Here is a 23,623-nt window from a genome sequence, read left to right as displayed (position 1 = left end):
TTTCCTACTCTTTATCAGTTCCAAGTATTGTCACTTTATTATAATATAATAATGATAATAAAGAAAAAATGTAAACTAGTTTAATATAGTTCAGAGATAGAATAGCAAAGTGCTATTGTGTAGTGGGAGAAGAAAAAAAAAAAAAGCCTAGTGGAATTGAGAGAGATTTCAAAAAGTGATAATACCAATACTGAACCTTAAGGATGTTAAACTTAGTATTGTTTTTTTGTTTGTTTGTTTGTTTTGTTTTTTTGGCGGGAGTGGTGAGTAAGTGTAGAAGTGCCCCATACTGGAGGGAAGTGAGTTAGAAATATTTTTTGACATTAGGCACATGGAATGATATTCTCCTTGGTGTGTAAGGATATTAGATTAGAGAGACAATAAAAAGGGATTAGCAAAACTTAAAAATATATATAAGCAAAAAAAAGGATAATTTGTGTTAGCATAGATCTAGCAAATCAGTTACTCTCACATCTATTTTTTTTTTTTCTGGTTTAAATTAGTATACACATTCTACACAGCCATTTATACAGTAAGAAATTAACCATAAATTCAGGAAAATATCTTCCAAAGTGTAAAGAATTTTAATTTTTGTTTTATTTTTAATTTATTTCAGGAAGATGCACTTGCAACCTGTTTAATGGTCAGTAAAATATATTGGATAAATACCAGAAAACATAATGTTTTTAAAGTATGGTTAAAATATTTACTAACTTATTATTATTTAAGTAGGTATTTTTGTTATGTAATATTTCTAGTTCCCTGGCCTATGGAAGAATATATTTATTTAAGCTCAGGCACAGTGGCTTACACCTGTAATCTCAGCATTTTGGGAGGCCAAGGCAGGGGGATCATCTGAGGTCAGGAGTTTGAGACTAGGCTGGCCAACATGGTGAAACTCTGTCTCTAGTAAAAATACAAAAAATTAGCCGGGCGTGGTGGTGGGCGCCTGTGATCCCAGCTACTTGGGAGGCTGAGGCAGGAGAATCACTTGAACCTGGGAGGTGGAGGTTGCAGTGAGCCGAGATCACATCACTACACTCCAGCCTGGGCGACAGAGCGAGATTCTGTCTCAAAAAAATATATATCTATATTTGTTTATTTAATATGAAATAGATTTTTTCAGGGCTGGACAAGATGGCTGACTAGAAGCAGCCAGATGGAACAGCTGCCACTGGGGGACCGAGAAGACTGGTGCACTCCTCTTCAGAGGAAAGACACAGAAGCTGGGCTGAAGGGAAGAAAGCTGTGAACTCTGTATAGGGCTACCTTGCACTGGGACTCATTCCTGGTCCCCTATGACTCCAGGATAACTGGTGAGTTGAAGTGGCAAGGAGCAACCCGCTCTTGCCATGAGCCTCTGGAATCTAGGCAGGAGGCGACCCCTCGACCACCACAGACAGTGGAGTTAGCAGAAAGCACTGTTTAGAGAAGTGGTAGGAGCAGCAAGCCAGCTGACGTGGAGCCCAGAAGATTTGGTACAGGAAACTCTACAGTGGAGCACAGCCAGTGACATTTAGCCCCCTAAGTTCGACTTCTTCCATAGGAAACTTTGGCCCTATGGGAACTGATGGACCCGAACTCTGCAAGGTGATCTTGCCCTTGACCAGATGGGGCTGTTCTGACCTGAGTACTGCTTGGTCTGCTGGCTTCTCACAGAGTTCCAGCCTGGCTGCACCTGCTTGCAAGACAGCTTCAGCTGCCCTTGGGGCCCGCATCATAGTTCCAGTGCTGGTGGACTGTGCATGACTGGTGGAGAGCTCCAGTAGGGTGACCCCCCTGGCCACGCACCAGCCCACTAGCTCCCTCCTGTTACTGCAACTTCCCCAGGGACAATGGCCACTCCAGACATCACTTTGCTGGTTTGTGTGCCAGGCATGTTTTGCCTTCCTTGCACAGCCAATGCATGTGTATGTGTTCACCATGCCCAGTCACTGCTGAAGGGGGAGCCACTCCACCCTCTCCTGGCCTGCCGTACTGCCATTGCAGTCAGAACCTTGGCAAACACAGAGCCAGCCAGCCCCACCCCCACCAGTGCTGGCCTCTGCACCAAAACTGCCATGGGAGTAAAACTAGGACAGAAAACGGTGGACCCTCCCCTGCCTTAAGCGACCACCTGTGCAGGCAAAAACAGAACTACCATTTGACTCAGTTATCCCATTACTGGGTATATACCCAAAGAGATGAAAATTGTTCTATTATAAAGACACAGGCACTCATATGTTCATTGCAGCACTATTCAAAATAGCAAAGACATGGATTCAAATTAAATGCCCAACCGTGGTAGACTGGATAAAGAAAATGTGATGCATATACCCCATGGAATACTATGCAGCCATAAAAAAGAATGGAATTATGTCCTCTGCAGGAACAAGGATGGAGCTGGAGGCCATTGCCCTTAGCAAACTAACACAGGAACAGAAAACCAAACACCACGTGTTATCACTTATAAGTGGGAGCTAAATCATGAGAATACATGAACACAAAGTGGGGAATATTTTACGCTGGAGCCTATCGAAGGGTGGAGGATGAGAGGATAGTTAGGAGAAGAAAAAATAACTAATGGGTACTTGGATTACTGCCTGTGTGGTGAAATAACCTGTACAACAAACCCCATGACACAGTTTACTTGTACAACAAACCTGCACATGTACAACTGAACTTAAAACAAAAGCCTTTGTTTTTAAAGATGTAGCTTTATTCACAGGGCACTATTTAGTTATGTATTAATTCATATGCCAAATATATAGAGAACATTTTCTAGACTTCAGGCACCGATCTAGGTATTAGGGATAGAGCATTGTAAATGCCAGGGAGGACAGTTCCAATATGGAACTAAAATTCTCTTAGGGGAAATCAAAAAAGAGTGAAACAATAAACACATAGCAGAATTCAGGTTGTGATTAGATTGCAATATGAATAAAATAAATAAAGTGATACTGTAAAGATATATTTTTGGAGGCCAGTGACTAGCAGAAATGGGAATAAAAGGCATATATAATACAATTTTAGTATAATTTAGAAGTAGACCCATAAGAATTCAGTGACTAATAAAATACGAGGGTTGAAAGAATAAGTGTTTATGTGTATCTGTCAGTATATGTATGGGCTTTGCTTGAAAGGGAAGATATTGGAGCTTTACTCTTTAAAGAGGTGAGAAAGACAATGAGAGGAAATTGAGCAGTGAGTAGAAATTGAGAATTCTTTGAATTTCAGATGTCCAGTATACATCCAAGTTGAGATTTTGAGTAAAGCTATATAAGACTGAAACTGAAGGGACATACGAAAACTAAATGGTAAGTATGGAATTTATATTCAAATAAATGGCATTTAAAGAGATTTCTTCAGATGAGATGAACTAAAAGAAATATAGCTAATCCCTGTGTGGAGACGTAGACTTAGAAGCTGCTGAAACAGACACTTTTATTTACCTCTGATATATAAAGAATTTATCTAAGTATACTCCTGGATTCTCTCCATCCTTTGATCATTGCTTCCCAGAGAAACGTGAAATGATACATCAGAATTATGAATTTGGAAAAATTGGACATATTCAATTCAACTCCAGCACCTATATTCTCTTGAGAGTTTGGCTATCAACACAGAAAATGATTTTTTCCTGCTTCTTCCTTTTAAAATTATTTTCTGGACCAGACTCCCCGTCACTGGCAAATTTGTCAAATCCTGTTGATAAATATTGACAACTCCATTCATTTAACAAATCTAAATTTGTGCTTGCCAAATTAGACTCTATTGGCAGTCAACATTATATAGTGGCCTCTATGCTTACTTTCTATTGTATTTCAATTTCACTACGTGTTCAGATCCACTTGGAGAAGAGGTGGTCTATCTATTGATGGACATCTGTATTAGTTCGTTTTCACGCTGCTGATAAAGACATACCCGAAACTAGGAACAAAAAGAGGTTGAACTGGACTTATAGTTCCACATGTCTGGGGAGGCCTCAGAATTGTGGTGGGAGGTGAAAGCCACTTCTTACATGACAGTGGCAAGAGAAAATGAGGAAGAAGCAAAAGTAGAAATCCCTAATAAACCCATCAGATCTCGTGGGATTTATTCACTATCACGAAAATAGCACTGGAAAGATCGGCCCCCAAGATTCAATTATCTACCCCAGGGTCCTTCCTACAATACGTGGGAATTCCGGGAGATACAATTCAAGTTGAGATTTGGATGGGGACGCAGCCAAATCATGTCATTCCACCCCTGGCCCCTCCAAATCTCATGTCCTCACATTTCAAAACCAATCATGCTTTCCCAACGAACTCATTTCAGCATTAACTTGAAAGTCCACAGTCCAAAGTCTCATCTGAGACAAGGCAAGTCCCTTTTACCTATGAACCTGTAAAACCAAAAACAAGCTAGTTACTTCCTAGATATAGTGGGGGGTACAGGTATTGGGTAAATACAGCCATTCCAAATGGGATAAATTGGCCAAAACAAAGGGATTACAGGCCCCATGCAAGTCTGAAATAGAGCAGGGCAGTCAAATGTTAAAGCTCCAAAATGATCTACTTTGACTCCAGATCTCATATCCAGGTTACGCTGATGCAAGAGGTGGGTTCCCATGGTCTTCAGCATCTCTGTATCTGTGGCTTTGCAGGGTACAGCCTCCCTCTTGGCTGTTTTCATGGGCTGGTGTTGAGTGTCTGCAGCTTTTCCAGGCTCACAGTGCAAGCTGTCGGTGGATCTACAATTCTGGGGTCTGAAGGAGGATGGCTCTCTTCTCACAGCTCCACTAGGCAGTGCCCCAGTAGGGATTCTGTGTGGGGGCTCTGATCCCACATTTCCTTTCTGACCTGTTCTAACAGAGGTTCTCCATGAGGGTCCCACCCTTGCAGGAAACCTTTGCCTGGACATCCAGGAGTTTCCATACATCTTCTAAAATTTAGGCGGAGGTTCCCAAACTTCAATTCTTGACTTCTGTGGACCCACAGGCTCAACACCACATGGAAACTGCCAACGCTTGGGGCTTTCACCTTCTAAAGCCACAGCCTGAGCTCTAGGTTGGCCCCTTTCAGCCACAGCTGGAGGGCTAGGACACAGGGCACCAAATCCCTAGGCTGCACACAGCACAGGGACCCTGGACCTGCTCATGAAATCACTTTTCCTCCTGGGCCTCCAGGGCCTGTGACGGGAGGGGTTGCCATGAAGGCCTGTGGCATGGCCTGGAGACATTTTCCCCATAGTCTTGGGGATTAACATTAGGATCCTTGCTACTTATGCAAATTTCCTCAGCCAGCTTAAATTTGTCCTCAAAAAATGGGTTCTTCTTTTATTTTTTCTTCTTCTTTTTTTTTTTTTTTTTACAGAGTCTAGCTCTGTTGCCCACGATGGAGTGCAGTGGTGCAATCTCAGCTGACTGTAACCTCTGCCTCTTGGGTTCAAGTGATTCTCCTGTCTCAGCCTCCCAAGTAGCTGGGATTATAGGCACCTGCCACCATGCCCAGCTAATTTTTGTATTTTTTAGTAGAGACGGGGTTTCACTGTGTTGGCCAAGCTGGCCTCCAATTCCTGACCTCATGATCCACCCCTCACCTTGGCCTCTCAAAGTGCTGGGATTACAAGCATAATCAACTGCACCCGGGCCAGATTTTTCTTTTCTACTTCATCATCGTGCTGCTAATTTTCTGAGCTTTTACGCTGTGTTTTCCTTTCAAAATGGAATGCTTTTAACAGCACTCAAGTCAACTTTTGAATGCTTTGCTGCTTCTAAATTTATTCCTCCAGATACCCTAAATAATCTTTCTCAAGTTCAAAGTTCCACAAATCTCTAGGGCAGGGACAAAATGCCACCAGTCTCTTTGCTAAAACATAACAAGAGTCATCTTTGCTCCACTTCCCGACAAGTTCCTCATCTCCGTCTGAGACCACTTCAGCCTGGACTTTATTGGTCATATCACTATCAGCATTTTTGTCAAAGCCATTCAACAAGTCTCTAGGAAGTTCCAAACTTTTCCACATTTTCCTGTCTTCTGAACCCTCCAAACTGTTCCAACCTCTGCCTGTTACCCAGTTCCAAAGCCGCTTCCACATTTTTGGGTATATTTTCAGCAATGCCCCACTCTACTGGTCCCAATTTACTTATTAGTTTGTTTTCACACTGCTGATAAACACATACCCCAAATTGGACACAAAAAGAGCTTTAATTGGACTTACAGTTTCACATGGCTGGGAAGGCCTCAAAATTATGGTGGGAGGCAAAAGGCACTTCTTACATTGCAGCGGCAAGAGAAAAATGAGGAAGAAGCAGAAGCAGAAACCCCTGATAAACCCATCAAATCTTGTGAGACTTACTCACTGTCACGAGAATAGCACAGGAAAGACTGGCCCCCTTGATTCAATTACCTTCTTAAGTCCCTCCCATAACAAGTGGGAATTGTGGGAAATACGATTCAAGATGAGATTTGGATGGGAACACAGCCAAACCATATCAACATCTTTAGAAGTTCTAACAGGTGAACTAAATCTAATAATATAAACTAAACTGATAATATAGTTGAAGAGATGAAGCGTGGACAAAGGAGAAGATACAAGGATATGCCCAAGACTTCTCCCAAAAAAGAAGTACGGTATATATATACACACACACATATATACACACACACACACACACACACACACACACACATATATATACATGCATATATATGATAGTAAGTGCTAGAAAAGTCTCCATCAGGCAAACCCCATAGTTGACTAGGTTAACTACATTGAGAATATAAGAGTGAGATGGGCCTAAAAGAAGAGAAAGTATCTGCAATGGCAAAATGAAGTAAAGTGAGATAAATTTTTAAAAAGATATTTCAGGAAAACCCAAAATCAGAATCTTCACCTCTGATTTTGGCCTTTGTTCATTCTTCATTCACTCCTTCATGTCACCACTGAAAGGAACAAAAATTCATTCAATCATTACTGAATGTCAGCTATCTCTTGGGCTCTGATGACAAGACAGTGAAGAAGGTGGATTCAGGCGATGCCCTTGTGAAATCATAGTCAATCAGAGAAGACACACATTGAACAAACTATTTAAAATAATAATAGTTGTGCTATCTAGTTACAAAGAAGAAATGAAGGGATAGGTTTGAAATGTAGAAGATTATTCAGTTCAGCTGAACACCAGATTATTTAATTTTTTATTCATAAAATATTATGTTCATTTTTAAAATGTGCCAAATACTGTGCTCAATAAAAAACAAAAACAGATAAACAACAACAACAAAAGCAGAAATTCTTCGATGATAAAAATTTTAAACAGAATTAAATACCACCAAGCTTCTGATTCTCAGGTTTCTACACAAAGATCATGTAAGTTTTAGACACTGGTTTGTTAAATTTACATTAGCCATATTGAGATATACACATAGTAGGGAATTTAAATGTGTAATCTATTTGGGTTTGTGTCCTTATTTTCATTGACCATGAATATATCCTAGCATTTTCTACCGTAAGAAAAATAAAAGAAATGTAAGAGTCATTTAAAAACACAAAATCACAGGGTAGGCATATTTTTCTTTCATCTCTTCAGCCATTTCCAAAATAAGGTTGGAAAGAGTCATGTTGTTACTGTGAACTATGTGAACACACGGTATCGAGATGAAGGAACACTTGTCTTCTGACAGAGAATCCTGAGGTGTCCCACTTCTGAAGACTTATTTGTATTTGTTAAAAAAGGACAGAAAAATTCAAGGTAAGAATAAAGGCCCCCAGCTATGAATTATTGTGGAAATACTGTCCAATTAGTGAACATCTTACTCAGATCGCTTCAAACAGAAAAGTCCTCCATCCAAAGTTATTTAACAGAGGAAACTACTTTTATTTTAGGAGAGGGAAATAGGAGACCCTGAATAGAATAATTTTATTAATCTATATATCTAGTTCTTTTTTTCTCCTTTCTTCCTTCCTTTCTGTTTTTCTTTCTTCCCTTCTTTCTCTTTTCCTCTATTCCTTGCATCCCTTTTTCCATTAGGCTTAGTACACACACACACACACACACACACACACACACACACACACTTTCTCGTTTCCTCTATTCCTTGCGTCACCTTTTCCATTAGGCTGTAGTACACACACACACACACACACACACACACATACACACACCACAGTGGCAAGGCATCATTTACTGATTTATTATTATGTATTTATTTTCATCTGGTATTGATGAATGGGGAAAATAATTTTACTTCCCCTTGTTTAATGTCTGCCTCCATTTGCCACCAACACACCTAACCAGAAGGCAAGCAAGATTCTCAGAGTTCATTGTTTAGGAATATTAACATGCTTAGAGTCAGAATGAAACCACTTAAAGTGTACATTTGTTATTTGATAAGTGGGCAAACTACAGTTGCCCCAGTATGCAGGGAGTTTCTCCTTGAGAGTTGTAGAAGAAATCATTGTGTTGGGGGAACTATCAGCGATTAACAATAAACTGTAACCTATGTCCATAAAGCTGCACCTGAGGCTACAGACTTCTGATATGGAGGTACTTTGACACAGAACCTAAACAGGAGGCATGTTCCTTGGAGCCACAGAAAGGAAGCCTGGGTTGTCATTTGACCACAGGGATATAGAAGGCTGATTTGGGGTACTTGGTTGAGTGAGTATCCAGTTGGAAACATAATGTTCAGATATCTCTAGCTTCTTATTTTGTTTCTGCTCAGACAGCATGAAAGCTCTCCAAATGTTTGTGGCACTGTAGTTAAGTGTAATGGCTGCATATGACATAAGGTTGAATTTCTCAGAATTCTGTATAGTGAGTATATAGAGTCAATTTTCATGGGATTCCAAGCATTTAGGAATGTGACTGGTACATACTCAGAATTGTGGAATACATTTCTATTTTCGGTAGACTTAAATTTTCCATAAGGCTGTATAATCCACGGGATTTTACACATAGATGATCCTGAGGTTGTTGAAAATTTGAGCTTCAGAAGTCTTCCTTAATAAATATAGCCTGATAAATGCAACCAAAAAAGCAGAACAGTCTAAAGGGAGACGTTAAATTCCATCTTGCTGTTTACATTTCTCATATACTTGCAAGTAAAAAGTTAAAGTCTGCAAGTCATTCTATTTATCTTTAGGCGAATTTAAAAGAAAAGAGAAATTATAAGTACAAGGGACTTAAGGTTTACAATGAATAATCTTACCGAAGAAAGAACTTGGAAATTTATACTACTAAAATACAGGTGAGACAATTATGTAATATTTACATTCCAGTGACCTCTGCGGTTCAGGAAATAAACATTATTAATTAGATTGGGCAAAGTTTTTTACTTGAGTTTAAATTCATACCCCTACTTTGTAATTATGTTTGCAATTCTTTCAATATTTCTTAAATAATAAATGAACCTTTCTGATAAAGAAAACAGCTTATCAAGATTGCCATTTAAACTCTAAAAAGCTTTTTTGTTTCAATCTTCTTTTACCCACAAAATATGTAAAGAATATTTATTTTAGAAATTGAAGTTGTTACCTTATATTTAGTCCACAAAGTTTTATTTGTTTAAATGTAATGAGAATTTGATTATACTCAATCAAGCTGTAAAATGAACTCATTTGGCTTGTGGAAATTAATATTTAAAACTTCAATAGCTTTATATGTATTAATGTCACCTGTATAAATATGATGTTAGATCTCTTACTAGTAAGAAAGCAGTCTTGGTTCTCTCCTTAAAAGCCCATTTGTTCCAAATATTGACTTTGGAAAATGTAATTACCCCTAAAAGGCAAAATTATGTTTCTTTCACAATGTCAAGCCAAAACTAAAATTGATCTCATCCTTAGTACCTGTACCTTACTTGGTCCAATCCCAAACTATTTTCAGTTACTGCAGCTATTGTGAATGCTTGGATTTCCAAAGCAGAGGGAAATATATTGCACAATGAGTCTTCTAGTCCTGTGGTTTTCAAAATGTGGTGCCCAGAGCAGCAGCAGCAGCAGGAACCTATGTTGAATTGTCAGAAATGCAAATTTTAGAGCTTCTCTCTGGTTCTACTGAGTCAGAACATGATTCTGACTCACATTAGTGTCTGATAACCACTTCACTTCATTTAGCAAATCAATGTCCTAACCCATCATGAGTTTCTGATCTTTCATGACTTTATCCTCATTTTGTCTAACTTCTTTAAAACATTCATAGCCACTCACATAACCCATACTGTGATCTCTCAAGATTTAAGGGAATAAGAAGTGGCTTTTGTACAAAAAACATCTTTGACACCACTTTCACCTTCATTTTATAAAGACAAGGTGGCTGCATCATATATATGCACATAAAAATCTCAAGGATTTAAAAAAACGACCTCAAGACATTTTTATTTCAGCATCTTATGAGTGTTATATGCCAAAAGATCTGGCAATGAAACAAATTCATTTCCCTGAGTGTATCCATTTGATACACTTAAAAAGCGACAGAAGTAAAGAGAAGTGCCTATGTGAGCACATTTCCTCAGTAGCTAATGTTAATGTTTAATTCACTTCTGGGGAAAAATGATCACAAATATGAGGCCCTAATTGAGTAGACACACAGCTGCTTTTAATATTGTACAATTAAGATCCTGTCAACAAAATATGATTAGTGCAGTCTCTTTCTGAGAAAAAAAATAACAAAAAAATGTAGAGAACAATGAATGCATCTGAAGCAAGTGATACAGTGTGATGTGGTTCAAATAACTGAACCTGACATTATATTATATTATGTAGTTATTTCTGTGAAAAGAATGTTAGATTCATAACAGTAGGAAACTTGTTGCTCTTGTTCAGCCTACATACGTGTTTAGCCTTTGTAACTGGGTAACAATTCTTACATGAATAAATAAAACAAACACAAAATGGAATTAAGGATCTACGTAAATCTTAAATAATATTTCTTTTGAGGGCCTCAGTTTCTTCATCTGTGAAGAAAGGCAAAGAAAAGTGAGAGTTTAAATATACAAATAGACAATAGCGAGAGCGCATTTAAAAATAGGATTCCCACCCACAATGTGTAGCAAGCAGTACAGAAGATCAAACCACAGTCCATGTAGTAGTCAGATCAGGTCAGAATTTAGTCAGCTTGTCAGGACATAATCAACTGCCAGCTCTCCTAATATGTGCCTGATGTCCCAACTAAAAAACAACAATAGAAACCTAAATATGTTCCCATAACCAATTACACAGGATGCCTTACTTCTAATTAGCTCACCTCTGGCTTTTCCATGGCAACAACTTCCAGTGAGACATATCTAAAATCTTCCTTTTTCTCCACTTTAAAACTTTTATACTCCCTGCTATGGTCTGAATGTTTGAGTGTTCCAAAGACTCATGTGCTGAAACTTAATTCCCAATGTGATCATATTAAGAGACGGTGCCTTTGGGAACTGATGTGGTAATGAGGGCTCCACCCTCATTAATGGATTAGAGTCTTTGTAAAAAAGGCTTTAGGAGTTATCTAGCCCCATTTGTTTCTTTCACCATGTGAGAAGACACCATCTTTGAAGCAAAGAGCAAGTCCTCATCAGACACAAAATCTACTGGAGACTTGATCTTGGACTTCCCAGCCTCCAAAACTGTGAACAGTAATTTCCGCTGTTTATAAATTGCCCAGTCTGATGTCTTTTGTTATAGCGGCCCAAACAGACTGAGACACTCCTCTGTTTGCCTTTGAGTCTCTGCCAAATGTAAGGGATGGTGGCTGACTCCCCTGCTAGAGCAACCTATGAATAAATGGCATTTGTTTGTTTTAATTAGGGTGATCTTCATTTATTTCCACACAAGCAAGTCTATAATATTCAAAATGTTCTCAGCACTACATTTCTATGAAATTTTAGAAATGGTGACCTCCAGGAAAGAGTTTATATCAACTTAAAAGCAAATTTTCAACTCCAGATGATTAAAATGTAAATTCTCTTAGAGGAAAAGCTATGACAGTAAAATTAAAAAGTACTAACATGTTAGTGGAATATGTAAAGAAGAGACTGTTTCAGTCACACAAAATAGAGAATTGCAAATTTCAAATGGGATTTCTTAACAGGAAATTGTCACATATTCAAGATTGTTTTCAAGGGGCCATTTTTACTGCAATAAACCAACAAACCAGTTCCAACGTAAAGTACACACTACGACACTTTCTATTAATTAACTAGCAAAATTGAATTCTACATAACAAGTTACTTTAGATAACTCTCAGTTATACAGTTGGCCCTTTAACAAACAAAGGCTCAACCAGACCCATTTCTTTTGAGAACACGATCACAGCTGTTAAGTCTTTCAAGCTTACTTTTCATGTAGTTTTATGTCTTGAACACCATTTAAATAGGCGATTTTAAATAAGCAAAGCTAGTGCAATAATTTTGAAGATAAATCTTTATAACTTGATTTATTTCTATTCTGTCATTTCACATTACCACTTGGTGTTTTCATTTATGTGAAAAATTTAAAATACTGAACTGAAATATGAACAGTAAGATAAAATATTTTTGTTTGGTAAAGTGTCTAAGGATTGACAGATAAAATGCAGAATGCCCAGTTAAATTTGAATTCAGATACACAATGATTTTCTTTTGTAAGTATGTTTCATGCAATTTTGGAACATCTTATACTATATAGTTTAAGTTTAATTTATAGTTTAATTTCTGACAAACTATAGTTTGTCAGAAATTAAAATTCAACTAGGTATACTGTATTTATATTTACTAAATCTTCAGCATTATTAAGATTTCAGTTCATAAATGACATAGTTTATTGAATTTTAAAATCTTTGAAGTTGAAATAATTGGGAAATTCTCTTAATTTTTAATTGTATTGAAATCAAATAGTAAAGAAAATAAAATGTTAAATAAATCATAAAATAACTTGTCTACTAACATTGTATCTACTGAAGAAATTTTAGTTTTATCAAAATTCAGTTACTACTAGGCAACTATTTCACAAATTATTATTATATAAGAGTACAAGCAAAGTATCAAAGTTCAAAATCTTATGCAGACACACACACACACACACACACACACACATATAACTATTACCCAGAACAATACCGAAATGAATACACTTAACTGACCTTTGATTTAAAAAAAAGGCACAACAATGAAACAAAGGTAGTCATTTTGAAAGACCATGCTGTAAAAATTAAACATCCAAATTCAAAAAAATAAATTCAGCCACGTGCCTTATAACCGTCACAAAATGAATAATAGACCTAATTATAAAACACAAAACTATAAAAATTCTAGAAAATAATATAGGATAAAACCTAGGTGATCTTCAGCATGGTGATAACATTTTAGTTAAATCAAAAATGGTTCAATCCATGAAGGAAACAATTGAGCTGGACTTCACTGAAATTTAAAATTTATGCTTTGCAAAAGAAAAACAATTCAAGAAAATGAGAATACAAGCCACAGACTGGGAGAAAATAGTTGCAAAAGACATGACTTGTGAGGGACCATTAACCAAAATACACAAAGAACACTTAAAACTCAATGAAAAGACAATGAACAACCTGATTTAAAAATGAGCAATAGATCTGAACAGACACCTCTAACAAAGATATACAGATGGCAAGAAAGCATATAAAAAGATGTTCAACATCATATGTCATTAGGGAACTGCAAATTAAAACAACTATTAGATACAACGACATTCCTATTAGAATGGCCCAAATCCAAAACAATGACAGCACCAAACAATGAGGGTGTAAAGCAGAGAAATTATCATTTATTGTTGGTAGAAAGGCAAAACGGTACAACCACTTGGAAGACAGTTTGACAGTTTCTTACAAAACTAAACATACTCTTACCACAAGACCCAGGAATCTCACTTTTTGGTATTTACCCATATGCAGTGAAAACTTCTCTCCACACACAAACCTGCACATGGGCAATTGCCATAACTTGGAAGCAACAAAGACGTGCTTCAATAGGTAAGTGGGTAAACTGTGGTACATTTAAACAATGGAATATTATTCAGTACTAACGAGAAATGAGCTATCAAACAATAAAAAGGTGGAGAAAACTTAAATGCATACTACTAAGTGAAAGAAGGAAATCTGAAAAGGCTACTGACTATATGATTCCAACTATGTAACATTCTGGATAAGGCAAAACTATGGAACCATCAAAAAGATCAGTGACTGACAGGGGTTAGAAGAGAGGGAGGGATGAATTAGGCAAAACAAAAAAGTTTTTAGGACAGTGAAACTATTCTGTAGTTGGTAAATACACGGTACATACCTTTGCCAAAACCCATAAAACATAAAATGTAGAACACAAGTGGTAAACTTAATGTAAACTTTGGACTTTGAGTGACAGTGATGTGTCATTGTAGATTCATAGATTGTTACAAATGTATTATTCTATTGTGGAAATCCACACTGAGGAAAATTGAAAACTTTCCACTTTCCATTCAGTTTTGCTGCAAATCTAAAACTATTCTAAAAAATAAAGTTTATTAACTAAAAAGAAAATTGTCAAATATTAAAGTGATGCTTTCTTTTGTCTTTTTTTGTATTTTTAATGACTTTGTTTCAGAATAGGAATGGCTTTAAAAATTTTTTTATAATATTCTTACTTTACTGTTTGCCTATCTCACAATAAATGATTCCCAAGAGATCAGAGAAGAAAATTTGCTGAATTTAAATTTTTTCAATCTGAAACAATGTACCAGAGTTGGACTATATTTAATTTTTGATTAGAAAACATACAAAAGATTTCTGAGAAAAATATTTTTAAAATTATTCTACGCTCTAATTCTAGATGACCTCTTCCTCAAAGCATTTCCTGTCCTTAGAAAATCAACTATTTATTCTCTCTGCATTCTTTATACCTGGTATTTCACGGTTATTGGCATCATATTATGTTGCAAACATTTGTTTCTGTCTCTGCCTTGTGGAGAAGACTGACAGCATCTCAAGCTAAAGCATGGGTGTATGTATCTGTATACACCTAGACCAAATGTGTTCCCAACAGAAATCTAAACTCTCAAATATATATATATATATATAAAACCATAAATATATTACCATATATTTTCCAGATAGATGACTAGATAATTTTAACACCGTAGATTAATGTCCAAATAAAGAATCAGTTAAAATTCGAAGTAACAATTCACAACCAGGGCTCAAATAGCACCTCAGGAAAACTTTTTCTACCTCTGGCATTCATAACTTTTTGAAATGATGACACTTTGTTATCACCCTTTGGGGCACATTTTTCTTTGCATTTGTGTTCCAAAAGTATTTCCATTGTTCTCCAGCCCTTCCATTTGTATACCGACTTATGCTTCATATCTCTTTGTTTATATTATTTTGCATTATTCAATTTGTTAATTATATTTTTAAAAACTAAAAAAAATCAAAGTTGAGATATTGAAAGTAATAATATCTAAATACAAATATTTTGTGTAGCATTCGCTCATTGCAATGAAATAAATGAAATTGAGTACGAATCATACTTTCTAGTTCATTTTTATTTTGAATAAGCAATAAACTATGTGCTTGTGTTAGTCAGCCAAGGCTGGGGAGGGAAATAGAAAAGGCTTAATCATTATCAGTGGCCTTGTCTTCTAAAATACTTAATAGGTTACGTAAAATCTATATAAACCACTCACTCTACCTTCTACCTACATTTATTAATTTGTTTAAAAATCTCAGCTTTCCCAATTTCTCTTCATTGGCAACTAAAATAAATATATACTGAACATATTTAATATATCTGAAAATATGGTTTTTTTTGTATACAAAGAAGAAAAGAAAACTAACTTTTAGTGGCTATGCAGCTACCAGGCACTATGATAATCTCTTTACATAGTTACCTCATTTAAATTGCATATCAACACTGCAAGGGATGTATTTTAAATCTACTTTGTAGATAAGGAATTTGGGAATATTAATTAATTAGGCCATGGATTAACACAAACAGTGGCTACACAGGAATCCAGACAATTAAAGTATAATTTGTTTAAAGAAGGTACAATTATGATTCTCATATAAATATAAAATGGATGTGTATGAATGATTTAATATATTTAATTAATTCTTTAATTAAAGTGAAATCCAGTAAGATGTTACAATGGATTCAAAGGAGAAATTAAAGAACCAAATATATACAGGCTATAGGGAGTGCTGAAATGAATTTACAAAGAAATGTAAAACTATCCAATACCCATTGAACAGTGATCAATTGCATTCCACCAAACACATTTTGTTTGCATTTATACAAACAAAAATACTTTGCATTATTTTCAGCTTTCTACAACTTAAAAAATAAAAAATATAGCTCAATAACGATGAAAGTTGCAATCCCAAACAAGTTTCAGAAACCCTGGAAAAAGAGTTTAAAATATGATTTGTGTTTTATTGAAAAGATAGCCAGTACATTCTGGCTATTTTAAATATTTTATATTTGTCTGAAACCACTCAACAGCTATTGACGAGCTCATGATCTATCCAATTGTGGTGGAGGTCTTGTCCTTAATAAGTTGATAAAATTTATGGTATTCGAGTTCTTCTTGTGACCTACTTCCAAAAATACATTGCAAAAAATACCTAACTATGGGATTTTTAGTTAATTCAGCCTAGCTAATTGAGGAGATAGAAATTATTACCATATTATGAAAGTCCCTGTGTCAGTTTTGGGTCCCCCAGAATAACTGATATATTTCTAACTTTATGTATTCATATTTCTCACACCATACAAGGTCTGTACCAACATCACTCTGACAGAGACTAGCTTTTTGTCTTTGATAATTACTAGGTTAGAAGATCATACTCTATCATAAACCACTCACAAAAACTATATAAATCTCTTGACTGTTTTTGATCAAATTAATTATGGTATTTTTAAAAAGTAAATATAAGATGATATTTGTTTACTCATCATTATAGATTTTTGCTAAGTTTACATAAAGGGCTCTCAAAACAAAGGAAGTTTTGATAGAAGTGTGTCCACTTCTCTGCTGCAATCCCCCATATATTCAACTACTTCATGGTTGAATATATTTTTCCACCTTTATTTTCCCTCATCAATCATCTAAAATATTGATAATAGCTGATTTGAAATCCCTGTATGGTATTCACAACATACGGAGCAACAGTAGAGCTACTTCTATTGAATGTTTCTGCTCTTATGTATTATTTTTCCATATTTTAATTGCCTATGGGATAGTGTTGAACTATTCTGAATTCTTACATAAGATGCTGGTTTTTATTCCAGAAGGAAGTTAAAGTACTGGTAAATTATCTCGTTCTTTGAAGTAATGGTTGTTGCCTTTAATGTAATAGGCTTATTTCAGTTATACTCCTTTGTCCTGGACTTATTGGAAAATTCTGGCACTGCTGAGTCAATGACAAGCCCAACGGTTTTTCCAAGCCCTTCTAACTTAACATAGTAGCAGCTAAACTACAAATATATCTAGCATCAAGCACCTGCAGAAATCTTCATCTTCCATCTGCGCTTTCTTTTGGGGCCTTTATACACCCTGTGCATGTATAATGTAAGAGTCAGTAAAGATTTGAGGGTAAACTGTACATAGTTCCTGTGTTTTTTCCTGTGTTATGTTTCCTGTCTGTGATTTCTCCTTCAACTTCCAGCTTCTCTGGCATCACAATGTCTATATTTTAAGTTCCATAAGACTTTCACTTTCTCATTAAGCCTTTCTCTCTCATGTGCCCCTTGCAAACTGGGAAGTGTCCTCAAAGAAAAACCGTTCAATATCGAGACTCCTAGTTTCTTTCCTTTCAACCAAGTCTACTTGCCAGCATCTGCCTAGTTTCATCGTTCTCTAGGGCCTCAAATATTATTTTTTAAATTTCTAACTTTTCCAAGCTTTCATAATTGTTATTTTTCTAAAGGTTAACAGCTCAATAGAAGCAACTAGCCATTCTCAAGAATAATTTTTCATTTATTCTTGTAGCATATTTTTACTGAAAGTAGAATTGTACATTGACAGTCTTTTATTTTTAGTCTTTAAAAATGTCATTCTATTGCTTCTGTTATACTTTTGAGACTTTAGGTTGTCAGTTTTATTGTTGCTTCAACAAAGGTAAGTTTATTTTCCTAGTTATTTTAGATTCTTTACTGACTTTGAATCATCTTTGATCTGCTTCTTTCTTTCTCTAACTTCTCATGTTTAAAAAAGTTTTCTTTAATGTGCTGAAGATTGTATATTTTTAGAAATGTACACAGGCAACAGATGATGTATTTATTATCCAGAAGCAGAATACACTTCCCCCACTAGGTAAATAAAGTAAGAAGTTCATCATCTTCATCTCTCAGGGATTGAGTAGGAATGGAAATGGAATTCAGTTTTGATAAAGGAGTACGTGTGTTTGAAGAACATGACAGGTATCTGGGGACCATATTCCTCAACTGCATATTTGATTGTATGTAGTTTTATCAGTTTTAAAAAGACAGTAACCTTAACCGTGCTTAAGGAAATACTGTTGTTAAGGTCTCGCCAATGCACGGCGGTGTAGCAGACTCTCCTTGTTTGAGGTATCACCTGGAGTTATTTTTCTCATGACCAAGAAACTTAAGGAGCATGGACAGAAAGGGTGAAGTTGGAGCGAAAGTTTGTAAAGAACCAATTGGAGGCAGCGGTGAAGGCTTGACCTGGGACCAATTAGGCGCTGAAATAAAAGCTTAGCCCAGGACCTTGGCCCAGGATCAATCAGGGGCTGCAGTGATGATTCACCTTGTTTAAATGAAGACTTAGCCCACAGACAATTACAGAAAGGTAGGCATATGTAAAATGGTGAAAAGCAAGAGGCCAATATATGAAAAGTAAGAGACTTAGGCATGTCAAGGAAAGAGAAATGTCTCCAAAAAGAGAGTGGGATTTTTTCTTCTAGGTTCACAGGGTAAGCATTTCCATTCAAGGACGTGGGCTCTTTCTTATCAGGGGCCAGCAGTTTGATTTTCAGGATGTTCTTTGAAGGAGTTTTACCAAGGACCCACCCTAACTGTGACAGGTTTCTTACTTTCTCCTCTCTCATTGTCATAACTAATGAAATCAGCTCTTGTAATCTTGCATGGCTCATATGTACGTACAATAATTTATTTGAAATCCCATATCAATAGATATTTATCATGTTTCCATTTTTTCTATAAATGATAATATTTTGATAAATTTCCTTGTGCATGAATATGCATTTCATTTTTGTAATGCTATCTTTACAGTAAAGTGGAATTTCTGAGAAAAGTGGTACATACTTAAAATCCAATAGTGAGAGTCTAATAAACTTTTATAAATGTGCTTTCTTACTAGTACTAAATATTGTCAATTTTTAGTATTTGCCAGTACCACATGAGAAGTTTAATACTTTGCTGTTATCTTTATGCCTTTGACTTAATGAAGATGAATATTTTTTCATGGTTTAATTGGAAAATTCGACTATTTCATTGTGAATGTTACTTGCAAGTTTTGCTTTATTTTCTACTAAGTTACTGTCTTTATTCTTATTGAATTAAAAGTTTTCAGTAAGACCACTAATTTTGCTTTGCATGTTTTTTTCCTCCTTATTTAAAATACACTATTCTATCCTGTAGACATATTTTAAACTTATATTCAGTCAAATTTATTTTTTAACATTTAAGAATTTCAATAATACGTTTAATATGTTTAGAAACCCTTTACCTTAGCCAACTTAATAGAAATATTCACTTATGTTTACTTGTTTTTAAATTTAAGTTCTTGTTTATAAGGATGTTTTTCTTCAAATACTCATCTACATGTTTCATCATCACTTATTAAACATTTTTGTGTGTATTGTTCGATATTTTTTATCATATGCAACAAATTCTCATGTGGACTTTTTTCTCCTTCTTTCATCAAGTCCACTAATTTTTGTTTATATCCACAGGAACTACTACATTTTCCAAAAATGTTAGGTTTGTGTTTTATTTTTATTTATGGTATATTGCTCCAAATTCTTCTTAAATTAAAAAATTCCAGGTGATAAAATTATATAAGATTTTAAGATCAGTCAGAAAATACAGAATAATAAAATAGCATTTTATTTTAAGTAATACAATTCAATAATAAAATATAATGTAATGATACAATAAATTAATATATTGTTTATATAATCACACTCAGTAGTGTTTCTTTGTAGGCTTTGTTGAATGTTCTTAGGTTTCATAGGCTCATATTTTTGCCATATTTTTAAAAATTTCTTTCTTTTACCTTGAACACAAGAAACATAATTATTTTAACATCTGTGGCTGATGTTTCTAATAACTAGATTACCTGTGGGTCTCTGTGTCTTTTTATTTTTCCTTTCTCATTTTCTCTCATTTCTCTCCTTTTTTGTGTGTACTGAGAATCATTTTAAAAGCTGCTTATGGAAACAAATACTTAATACATATAAGGCTTAAAACATAGATGACAGGTTGATAGGTGCAGCAAACTACAATGGCACATGTATACCTATGTAACTAACATGCATATTCTGTAGATTATACTGGAAGTTAAAGTAAAATTTAAAAAAAGAAAATGTATTTGATGCTCAAGATGGAGCTATCATCCTACAGTGTGGATTTATATTTGCTTCTGCCAAAGTCTTTTAGCTTTCCAATCCCAAAGGAACTTTATTAAAGCCCACCCTCCTGCAGGTACTGGACCACAGCAGGAGTTCTCTCAGATCTTTGAGTTTTTAAAAGTGGTGGTCAGCCTCTCAGAACATCCTTCTGAAAATTAGCAAGTGTTCCCAGAGTAAAGTAGCCTCCCTAGGCCTCCGATATTGAGACACTGGCTCAGTTAATATTTATTACCTTGTGCACTCTGATACATTCAAGCACATTTTATTTAATATTTTGTCCAAGGTTTCTAGTCATTACCAGTAAAAGAGTCATGTCCAAATTAGCTATTCTGCCAATATTAGTTGCAGAAATACTTCTACAATTAACTTTGGCTATGGAGGTGACAGAAGAGGGAGGTAATATTGCTAGATTTAGCAAATAAAAATACAGAACACTCAGTTAAATTTCACTTTCAGACAAAGAATGAATAATATTTTAGTATAAGTATGTCTGATGCAATATTTGAGATATATTTAAAATAATTTTGTGGCTTAGCTGCAATTAAATTTAACTTAACTATCCTGCATCTGATCTGGCAACCCTAGAGGGACATGATTGGGAGAGTTATAATGAGCACACAGAAGAGAGAATCAAAAATCAACTTTGATAATCAACTTTCTTTGAAGAAATGGAACATGATAAAGTATAAATTTTTCTATTTTATTCCTAATTCTGCCATAGCTAGTTTGTTAACCCTGCAAGTTATTTAGCAAATGCTTTTCTTATGTCCTAAGCCCTGCCTTATGTAGCTGACAGTTTTCAATATGTACCATTCAAAAGAACATAGTTAAAAGATGAAATTATTATGTGAAGAATATACAAGAGAAATGAAATCATAGAAACATAAGTACTTCACTCCTTAATTGTCACTGCTTGAGTCCAATCAATTATCATGTCCTATAGATACATCTTAGTCTCTTTCTTATTTTTTTTCATCTCTCTCCATTGCTATTGATTTAATTGAGGGCCTCATTTTTTCTCTTATACCACAATGCAATGTTCTCTTTTCTGCTACTATTTTCTTATTTTTCCCTTTTTCCCAATACATCACCTGCACTGCCACCAGGAGAAATTCTTGCATGCAGGCATTATTACACCACTTTTCTCATCAATGCTCTTCATAGCTTTCCTTTAAAAAAAAAAAAAGGCAAGAAAAAAAATCTAAACTCATTGTAATATCCTAAAAAACTCATTAATACTAGGCTCATGCCTGTAATCCCAGCACTTTGGAAGGCCAAGGTGGGCAGATCATAAGGTCAGGAGTTCAAGACCAGCCAGGCCAACATAGTGAATCCCCATCTCTACTAAAGATACAAAAAATTAGCCGGGTGTGGTGGCATGCACCTGTAATCACAGCTACTCAGGAGGCTGAAGCAGGAGAATCACTTGAACCTGGGAGGCGGAGGTTGCAGTGAGCCGAGATCACGCCATTACACTTCAGCCTGGGTGACAGTGCGAGACTCCGACTCAAAAAAAAAAAAAAAAAAAAAATTGTAGGTCTCTACTCACCTCTACAGCCCCTTTTCACAATACACAATCATCATGAATTCACAGTTTCCAGAATGCATCCATCTTTCTCATGTAGCTTTGACTTTAGTGATAAAACTTCTTCCTTCTGGAACGCCCCTTTTATCCTAACATTACACAAGTTGAATTGTGTACTCCCAAAATTCGTATGTTGAAATCCTAAACACCAGTACCTCAGAATATGACTGTATTTGGAGATAGGGTATTTAAAGAGCAATTAAGTTAAAATGAAGTCATTAAGATTAGCCCTAATACAAAATGACTGGTGTCCTTATAAGACTATGCTAGTAGAACACATATCTTTAGAGACGGAAGATCACGTAAACACTCAAGAAGATACCAGTGATCTACAAAACAAAGAAACAGATCTCTGAAGAAATCCACTCTCTGAACACCTTGCTCTCAGACCTATAGACTCCAGAGTGATGAGAAAATACACGTCTGTTGCGTAAGCCACCAGTCCTTGGTATTTTGATATGGCAGCCGGAGCAAGCTCTTCACATTTGATTGTGAGTTCCACAAATTCTGACTTCTAGCATACATAAATATGTTTTACTTTCATATTGAAAATTACTGAGACACCGAAGCAGACCTAGGTGTTTCTTCTATAATCTGTAGAGTTTTAAACACATTTGTTTTATACAAAATTACCTGTGTTCGTGCATTCGTCTGCTCTCTTTAAATTAGTCTCCTGTTATATCTCTATTTATTTTCCTCTAAGTTTGTAGATTATTTTTGGCTGGAATCATTGCATAGAATTAGAAACACATCAGCCTGGGTTTGACTGACAAATTGTGACACATTGGGGGTGTGCATTTAATCTCTCTAAGCCTTAGTTTTATCATCAACAAACAGGTAGAAAGTAATACCTGTCTCATAGATTTTTGTGTGGGTGAGGCTGGTGCCTAGATAAAGTATCAAATGCTATCATATTTCTACTTCCTTTTGGTTAATTGTTGTTATATGACTACCCTCATGCTTGGGTGAGAATATTTCACCTACAGTACTTCCCTTTTAGAACCTCTAGATTTTCCTTAGACATGTAAATATATTGAAATTGTATTTATATATCTCAACCTCTTGCATTAGACTGGAAGTTAGGTCAGTAACCATTCCTCACTCATGTTTTTATTCCAGAGTGTCAGACATATAGTAGGAATAACATATGTTAAATTGCAGAATATTTTCAACATACTACATAATGTATTCATCATAATATCCCTCTAAATTTGATAGTGAGGTATTATCCTGTTTTTCAAAGTTGAAAAATTTGAAAATATTTGGATTGTCATTTAATATGACCTACTTTGAAAACTCACAGTGATTGGCTCTTCTTCCATCATTTTTTTCTTTCTTTCCTTCCTTCTATTACCCATGACAGCAAAGACTTTCATTTATGTGGTTTGGACTCAAATTAGGAATGAGAGAATTGAGCATCCTAAAATACAGTACAGAAAATTACACAGTACTGTTATGCACATTATCCTCCAATAGGAACTGTAAATACCAGTGGC

This window comes from Pongo abelii, chromosome 9, assembly GCF_028885655.2.
Source record: "Pongo abelii isolate AG06213 chromosome 9, NHGRI_mPonAbe1-v2.0_pri, whole genome shotgun sequence".
Lineage (NCBI taxonomy): Eukaryota > Metazoa > Chordata > Mammalia > Primates > Hominidae > Pongo > Pongo abelii.
Note: the sequence above shows the minus strand (reverse complement) of the source record.